This window comes from Struthio camelus, chromosome 3 (assembly GCF_040807025.1).
Source record: "Struthio camelus isolate bStrCam1 chromosome 3, bStrCam1.hap1, whole genome shotgun sequence".
Lineage (NCBI taxonomy): Eukaryota > Metazoa > Chordata > Aves > Struthioniformes > Struthionidae > Struthio > Struthio camelus.
The window spans coordinates 120,003,092-120,012,289 of record NC_090944.1 but is presented as its reverse complement, the minus strand read 5'-3'; the positions used below and the strand labels follow the sequence as shown (position 1 = coordinate 120,012,289).

Genomic DNA, 9,198 nt, shown 5'->3' with positions numbered 1-9,198 from the left:
ATCTGTGGAAAAAGTCCTTTTTCCTTCTGAGGTAACATTATGCTTTAACAGGCATCAAAACCTTGAAAGTAATAGAATTGGATCAACATCACAGTTCTTTCAGGAAGCTTTACTTCATGCCTCTGAGAAATTAATCTTTTTTATATTAAACACTACTTTAAATAAAGCACCCTTCTCAACGAAACTCAGCATTTCATGTTTAGTATAGTTTTATATTTATACACAAGAATAATATCTACTCCAGGCAAAATACCTATTTTTAAAGGAAAGGAAGGGGAAAACAGTTTCCATCTTATCTACAGCTTAATCCTCCTAATTTTAGAAGATAACTTGACATCTGCATACCCTTATTAACCAAGGAGTTATTTGCTCTTACTCAAGCTATAAGATGGCTACCAAGTCGTTTCACTGATGTGTTGTTTAAGTACTATACTTCCTTTACGTTGAGGATCATATCAAGTAAATTAAAAACTCCAGATGCACCCAAGACTTAACTGAGCTCCATTACACACATCGTTAATGCACCTGTAAAATGTAAACAGATCTGAAACGTGTGACACATCCTCCAATGAGAGGAGGAGCAAGGCTCCAGCAAGTTAGGATTTTCAAAACTTGCAGCTGGCAGAAGGGACAACTTTGAGGCCAGTGAAAAGTTCCCACTGCAGAAGAGCGTGGGAGATACCAAAGTAAAAATACAGTTCTGAAAGCCCATACCATTAATTGGGCCTTGCAATAACTCCACCGGGTAGTTGTACTACAGCATCTACAATGTATGAAACTCAAACTTTTTTTTTTTTTTTTTTTTTTTTTTTTTTAAAACTCCCAGAGTGAAAATACCCCAGCACAAAGGCTTTGCTATGACAAGTGGCACGGAAACAGCAAGGATGAACGTAAACTCTCAAAACTGCAAACTAGCCACAGATTTTTCAGAAAGGTCTACCTCCAAACACTACAAAACAAATACACTCTTCTGAAGTTCTCCTGAACTGCTATGGATTAGGAGAAGTAAAAAGCAAGCTTACCCACCCCTGGAGCAGCATTTTCTAAAACAACAGTTAACATAATTGAGGAGGATCCCATACAAACCTGCAGGAAGGGAATTCACACTGAAGAAACTCTCAGAAACTCTCACCTTAAGAATAGGCCCTCATCCACTTGTTTGCCTCAAATAATTTATGACAAAGCTCATAGGTTAACATAAAGTTTTGTAAGTTTTCTCCTCACTGTTTAACAAAGATACAGATTTTTAGCACCTGCTTCTTCCAGACCAATTTTTTGGCTTAATTTTTTTTTCCAGAGTGGTCTTTCCGAGGCTAGTAACAGGCTGACTTATCAAGCCAAGGCTAATTTCTTTTACATTTTCTCACAATTATGAAAAGCCTGGGTGTTCTGGGCTTTCCGAGTCCAAAGATTACTTCTGTCTTGAATATTTGCAGAGCATCTACATTCCTCACTACTATTCCAGCCTTACAGGAAGAACAGGGTTCACTCAAAAATCTCTCCTACAATGCAGAGGTTACAGTCTCCTCCTCAACTAGCAAAGAGCCAATTATTTCTTTCTGTAAGCTTTGTCCACCTAGGGAGCCCTTTTAATCACAGCAGCAGGAGAGTTCTGAAGATGAAAACAACTTGCTTATGCAAAAGCCGCTTTGTGGGTGCTTTTCCACCTTTTCTTTCCAGCACTCTGTGAGCAGGATCCCAAAGAAGCCTCACAGATTTTATAAATGATCTCATGTATTAAAGGTACATTGGCATCTGGAAAAAAAAAAGCAGTCTGGTATTAGAGAAGACTTGAACTGCTACAAGAGTATCTGTAACTAGTTTATCCCATCAGTGGTACCAATTCCCAAGTGAATTACTCCAAGAAACGTGGGAATCAGAAATTCAATAACACAAATAGTCATAGGACAGTTCTATTACACATAAAAATCTTGTCATGTCTCGCCACCTACTTAGACATAGGACAGATAGTGATCATGAACTTGACTGCTGTGTAGGAGAATAACTCAGAGCACACAGACTAAGGCATGTTCCCCTCCTAGCAGGAGTCACAAAGCAAGTTTGCAGTACATAACTTTGAAAATATACCCAGCATTGTCACAATTTTTACATAGGAAGGAAATCTCCTCCCAGATAATTAAGACACTTACCTATAGGAAGCACACGTGTAAGCAATCCTCCTCCTGGCTTTGTGGCCTGGAGATCTGTCACTGCTACCATTCTTTCATTTTTTTTTTTTTAAATGATTCATCCTTGGATAATTCCAAGAAAGTGCTGAACCTGTTCACACAAAGCCATTCCTCTTTGCAAGTGGCCAAATTTCTGTCAGATACATTGGCATAAATGACCTCCTGAAACACATTCAGACACATTTCACATTTAGAATATTCTATATTCTAAGTTCTATACAGTCAATGCTTCTTTTGATTTCCTTAATTTTAAAATGAAAAAAGGAAGGTATACTACACAGTTAATCAGAGAATAAGAGATGCATTTAAATACTGCTTGATAGAAAATTCAAACATCAATCTTTTTTTGAACGGAACGGATAAGTTAATTTAAAAAAGAAGACTGAAACAAATTTAAATCTGTAATGTGTTATGTGGTACAGTAGTTTTGACGTGTTAACATCAACTTCATAAGCATCCTCAGCCAACTATGGCTGCCCACAAATCACTGTATGTGGCTGAGGATATACACCCAAATTTATACAGAAAAGGTCTAATGGCAAAAGCGATGATCAATTAATGGAATTTACGTAACAGCTTTTACTCCATAATCTCAAAGTTCTTCTCAAGCATCGACTGTCACAATGGTATGAACTGTCAAATTGTTATATTCATTTAGCAGTCTCAACTATTTACATTAAAGTAAAAATAATTGTAATTATTTGATTAAAACCAGACAATGTTTAGTGGCAGAACCAGGCAGAGAACACTTGAAATTCAGAGATTATCCTTTCTCCTGTTTTTCAGCACTGTGTGTTTACAAAGGACTCCTTAAGGGAAAGTAAAATAGTCATCAGCATCCCTTTATTGGCATATCTTGGCATTGCTTTGTACAAACTATTTCATTTACTCTCTTACACCTTCCCCCAAGAGGTTTTGGTTTTAAATGTCAGATACAGATCCAGCGCGTATGGGAGAGTACAATGTGAACGTGATAAATGAAGCAGAAGGATCATTTGATGGAAAAATGCATGGCTTGCCAAGACTTCTGGAGTTGTTAAAAAGAAACCCTGGAAGTTTTGCACATTCCTGAACATCCTGCAAGAGGGCAGAAATGCCATCGAGAACACCAAAACTGAAAGATATGTTTCCATAGGTAAGTGTTATGTATATGCCAAGTTGCGTAGCTACAGCTGAAAAGACAGTAAGTGCTTGGAATCCCCTCAGATATGATGCTAGCATTGTAGTAATTCCTTCCATCATCAGGATTTCCCTGTGGACTTCAATCAAATTGTTTCATCAGTAAAGTACTGTACGTGAAACACTGCTCTGTCACTTTGCAACTAAGCCTGGACAAATATTTATGCAGTACTTTACTCTGCATTTTCAGCTACTAAATATAAACCCTATAGAAAGCTACTCAGCATTTAAAACCCACAATTTACACTTCATGGAAGAAGTTATCTTCACTCTGAGCTGACTACAGCTGTCATAAGACTTATTTCTATTACATGAAAAGTTTCTGTATGAAGAGAATATGGTACATGCATAAATTACCCTATTATCACTCCAGCTCTGTTTGAATATAATGGCAATTCCAAAAGTTTAAAGGGGTGATTTTAAAAGTATCAATATAGAAATGAGTTTTATTGAAGAACTGGTTGTCATCTTACTCATGAATCACCAGCTATGTCAGTAATGTCCAGCAATTAAAAGGTTATGAATATTTAAATGATGAGATCAAAGCATATTCTTTATCATTAGTACATTAGATCATTGATTCATATTCAGAATAAATGCTTGAATTTGATAAAAATATCTTGGTAAAAATAAAGCACATTTAAATATAGCAAATGGACCAGAAAGTGCATTAAATTTACTGGAGTAACAGGCAAATAAATGCTAGGTAGTGCTCACTGTATACGTTTATGTGATGCTTGAATATCAGATTAATTTAGGAATAAATTAAAGTAATTTGGAAGTGAAATCTCAGCGCGGGGGTGGTGGTGGGGGGGGGGGGGAATACAACTGTTTCCCTATTTCTAAGCAATTGGGAAAGGGACAAGAGGTGCCAAGCAATATTGTCACTGGGCAAAGGCAGCCTGCACAAGAAGCGGGAGGAGCTACAATACAGCTGCTGATAGCACCTGCAAGTGTTTCCCATCACTGCAATAGAACTCACCCCCTGAGGACCTCGGTGCTACTTTAGGGCAATGCCAACACTGAGGTGACAATACCGTAGAACAGACTGTGAACAGGATCCAGCCCTAGTTTTTCAGCCTTTTTGTATTACGTAGGCATTAGACATAACACAGTAACATAGGACAAATTGATTGTTGTGTTCAAAAGCTTCAAAACCTTTCTGTTTTGTCTGAAGAATGGCATATAGTCCACTAAAATAGCATTTTCGGTAGAGAATTTACAAATTTCTTTGAGAATTTACAAATAAATTCATTCATGAATTAGAATGGTTAAGTGGGTCCCTCAAATATAGGCACATACAGTACAAGATTGTATTTGTTACTCTTCCAAACAATGTATATAAGAGAACAGACATGAATTGAATGGTGTTTTGAGTGGGAAGAGTTAATACAGGTTTAGGTTTAAGGACTGTTTTTTTTTCCTTTATCCTCTATAAAGAAAAGCTTAATATTCTACACAGAGACCAAAGAATAATCATTCTAAAAGAGCAATCACATGAATCTTCACCTTTCCAAAGGGATGTCATCTCATTATTATTTTTTTTTGTTTTTTAAAGGGACCTGAGGTCACAGGCTGCCTCTGTAAAAATGGCAAAGCAAAAAAAAACAGCCAAGCAAAAATGGCCATTCACCTGATGCCGTTCCCCAGTAGCAGGGTGACCCACATCTTCCCCAAGGATATCCTAGCTTCATCCCTTGCACTAGCAGGGAGAGGTGGCCTACCATCCTGCAGGCAGTCAGCTAGGTGCCTGTCAGGTAGCTGAAGGATTAGTGCCTTGGATGCATAAGTCATATTAGGCTAAGGACAAAAACATGGAGAGAGTTTACCAGCTGCTCCCTCTCCCCACCACCCCACCCTTACCCTCACGTACAATGCCTTTTAGCACAGCATAGATTCACAAACCAAGGTATGGCTCTTTCAGACTTTTCAGTGCCTCACACTTCTTATGGGCTTCACAATAGGCTTAGGTGATTTTGTTGAGGGAACAAAGGCAGACACAAGACTCTGCCAAGACAGTGTCATAACTCTTCTTATTGACCATAAAAGAGCATTTCCTACAGGTGCGAGGCCCTGATCTATGAGCAACAAGGCAGCTTTTGTCCCTAGGAAATGCAGCCTGCCTGAGGAAAGCAGTCCCAGCTCTTCTGCTATTTGTGGGCTGCAAGCAACACCTCCAATTCTGCAGAACTGACAAGGCTGGAAGTTTTAACTACCAAGTTGTGCTCCAGCTTTATCAGATCCAAAGGCTCAAAATAGTATGGAGTGTAACCACTTTCATTACACTTCGGTACTCAGCTGAGCTACACAGGTACAAGGTAGAATCCAGCAACCATGCATGCAGACATCTCTTCGTAGTTTCCTGAATCTATGGGCATCTGCTTTGACAGAGGGCACACGACTGCAAACCACAGCAACACAAAGGCTAAAGTCTCCTTAGGTCTCTAGGAAACGGGTAAACCCCACCTTCTCTACTAACAATGCTACAAAACCACAGGTGAAGTCAGGGATTACACAGGGCATACTCAAAATGGAATTTTCTTACTAAAAGTACTTCTTACTAATTTCCTTACCACTCTTACTAAGTTGGATATTCAGCAGGATACTCAAAGGCACTTATCTGCAAAGGAGATTCTGCCCTCACCCCCATTTTCCCCACAGCCTTAAAACCTCAGTCACAGATAAACAGATAAGCAGGCAGGTGGATTGATGCATGAGAATGTGTATGCACACATGTAACGGAGTAATTATCTTTCTATATTTTTTCTACTCTAAAACCACTGGCAACTACTTTTCCTATTTAAAATGTGAATAAACTTAAATTGGGAAGATGCCTCAAGAATTTCAGCCCTGAAGGTTAATGGGTCAGAAAGTTATAAACAGCAGAAATCAGCAGAACAAAATAGAGCTGCTTATGAGCTATCAGCTAGGGCAGCTGCCACAGCTATCCAGATCTATCATATCAGTAGATATAGCGAGAACCCTGTTTTGAAGAATTTGGAATTGAAGTGAACTCAAGTTTTATCCTGCTTACTGATACAGAGCAGTGAAACAGAAAACCCAGCTTGCCTGACTGAACCTAAATCAACCATTTCAACACTACAAAATACTCAAGAGTATCTGAATATGTAAGATATATGTAAAATGAATTTCTGAAATTCACTTCATTGATGCAAACATATAACTTAAATACCATTTAGATCATACAGGCTATCTGCTGGAATTACGTAAAATTTGTCAGGTCAGTAAAGCAGAATTCAATATAACTTAAACGTTCAGCTATTCAGTTTCCAGTCCAACACCTGATTTCAAACTTGGAACTACTTAAAAGGCTTAGGGGAGGTGCTTTCATCACCCAACTAGAGCTTTAGGGACTTTAGAGAAAACAGTGCTTTAACATATTAAAGCACTGAAACTGCTGTTGTTTCTGAACGGTACTTCTGGGATTGTCACCTGCAACTTGTGGCTTTTGGTACAGACGCGGTCAGTGACATGGAGTACTTTGCATCAGATGTGTCTCCAGAAGCTGCTTTCAGAGCTATGTCAAACTGTTCAGCTCCCTGCTTCTCCTCCCTTGCTATCACTGGGGAAGCTCTCCCCCCTACACACAGGCCAGTGCCTCAAGGAGTCCAGTTTAACCCTCAGAAGCTGTATGGTCCAGCTTCCCACCACCGCAGGAAGGATTACTGCGTCCTGCAGAGCTCTCCTTGTTTCAGCACAGGGAAAGTTCTGGGAAAGGCTGGATGTGGTCAGCGTATTCCTACTTGCAGTCCTCTTAGCTCCACCCCTTCCCCTGAGCACTCACCAAGACTTGAACATTAAGCTGCAGCAAGAGTGAGGTAATAATTCTACTAAATGAGAAATAGCCTAATTGTATCCAACACCTGCATTTTCCTAAGGCCACTGTGACCTAGGTTCTACTTCAAATATCACTAAGACTGCAACACAGATTTATTAACACACCATGTGGCTTCAGCAGCCCTCTACAACACCATGACTATCTCATATCACAGATATGCCCTTTCTCCCTCTGTCGACATCCTGTCATAAGATTGACAGGGGATGGGGGAGAGGAGGGGAGGAGATGACCTTGTTTCAAATAGGAAAAAGTATCTCTTTTCAGAGGACAGAGACAAAACTCAAGCTGAAATACACAACACTTCCACTTGATTGTACATATTTAGGGTTATATAAACACAACACGGCATTGATATTGACAGCACTACCTGCAAGTCCAGTTTTCTGCTTCTCAGGGTGTTTGCAGCGGAACCTGCAAAATTATGACGACTTATTTATAGGTCAGAGCTCAGATTTTTCTTCACGTAACCCCTCCCAATCCATAAAGAGCACCAGAAAGGTATTATTTTGACTAAATTCAGAAGACTGAGAAAGAGGCTTGAGCTCAAGAGACACTAAAGGTTACCAGCCTATTCTGTTAAAATCTCTTAGCACCACTCGTGAAGTTTCACACTGAAAGAATGGCTACCGCACTGGGGCACGCTTGAATAAAGCGAAAGTTGCATCAAAGAATAATTTACTCTGTCTAATTTCCTGTATCCCTATTGTGTTTGCTAATTATGGAAAGTTACAACAACTTCTCCCTCCTAGTCCAGGTTTGCTTTGTTCTTTTTCTGCAGTGAAATTGGAATATGAGGTTTATGACATCATTTTTAAAGTCAAAGAATGCCTATAATCTCACAAGCATTGATCTTGATGACTTCTCTGCAGAATCAGAAGGGAATGTAGAAGGAAATTCTTTTTTCACACAGAAAACTCGCCATTTTGATAATTAGTACAAACAGCAATTATATAAAACACGTGGTAGGGACACAACTTTGTATTTAAACATAATACATAGTGCCCTGCAGGATTTGTTTATCTGGATTCTTAATATCCAAAACCTCCTAATATGCAAAATTGGGTTCTGTCCCCTGATGTGCATCACTTGCATTGATAAGTCCCCTGAATCTGAAACCTCATTCATCCAAATAAATTCCACATCTTCATTCTACTCAGCGAAACTAACTTCTACCCCATACTCAGATTCCCATAGTGCCTACTTTCAAAACGTTATAGAATGAGCAAACATGAACAAACACGGAGGACAGCTCTGCAGAGGAAGACCGCTTCTCACGAGGGAAGGCTAACTCAAAAAAAAAAAGGAAGGCTGAAAGGAGATGCAAACACCTGTTCCCAAACATGTTAGGGCAAAGACGTTGGAGGGATAAAAATCAAACAACAAAAAAAGGCAAAGAAAAATTGTTTAAAATAGAGAAAAATACTGAAGCAAAGAAATATAACACTGGCCACTAACAAATTTGCCCTGAAAATTAGAAAAAGGTGGCTCAGCCATTAAAGTGCTGAGGCTCTAGAACAGTCTTCCAATAGGAGAAATAGGGGTAAAAAGCTATTTTTAAGGGAGATCTACACAAAGTTATCAAAGGGATTACATGACACTGTAGGAGGTGACAGCTGAGTCCAGCGACCTCTGTGATCTCATGTTTCTATTTGGAACTAAAAGAGAACCGCAATTTCAAGGTGGGAGATTGATGGTGAGTCATCTCAAATTGCCCCCCTTTGCTTTTTAATAGGCTACCTCAAAGGTTAAAGTATGGGAATGGGGCCTTTTTATACAATAATACTTAAATAAAAAAGAAAAAGAGAGAAAGAAAAAGAAAAATACCCTGTTATGCCAAGTCTTTACTTGCTCTCGGGTAGTCTAATTGAAACCGGTGAGATTTAAGTCAGTAGCACTACCCACTGAGAGAGTACATCCTCATCTGTCCCGCTGCTGGTGACTATCAAAAGACGTCAGAGCACTAGAGCAGGG

The 9,198-nt window shown here is 39.2% G+C and overlaps 1 long non-coding RNA gene across 1 annotated transcript in view; it reads right to left on the bottom strand.

Moving 5' to 3' along the window:
• Positions 1-800: 800 nt before the first annotated feature.
• Positions 801-9,198, bottom strand: part of LOC138066864 (uncharacterized) — a 64,853-nt gene continuing 56,455 nt past the window's right edge. The window contains exons 8-9 of the long non-coding RNA XR_011140464.1: positions 2,151-2,351; positions 801-1,755 (exon numbers count right to left, since the gene is read on the bottom strand). This is a non-coding gene — a long non-coding RNA (uncharacterized lncRNA). The remainder of the gene's footprint in view (positions 1,756-2,150; positions 2,352-9,198) is intronic.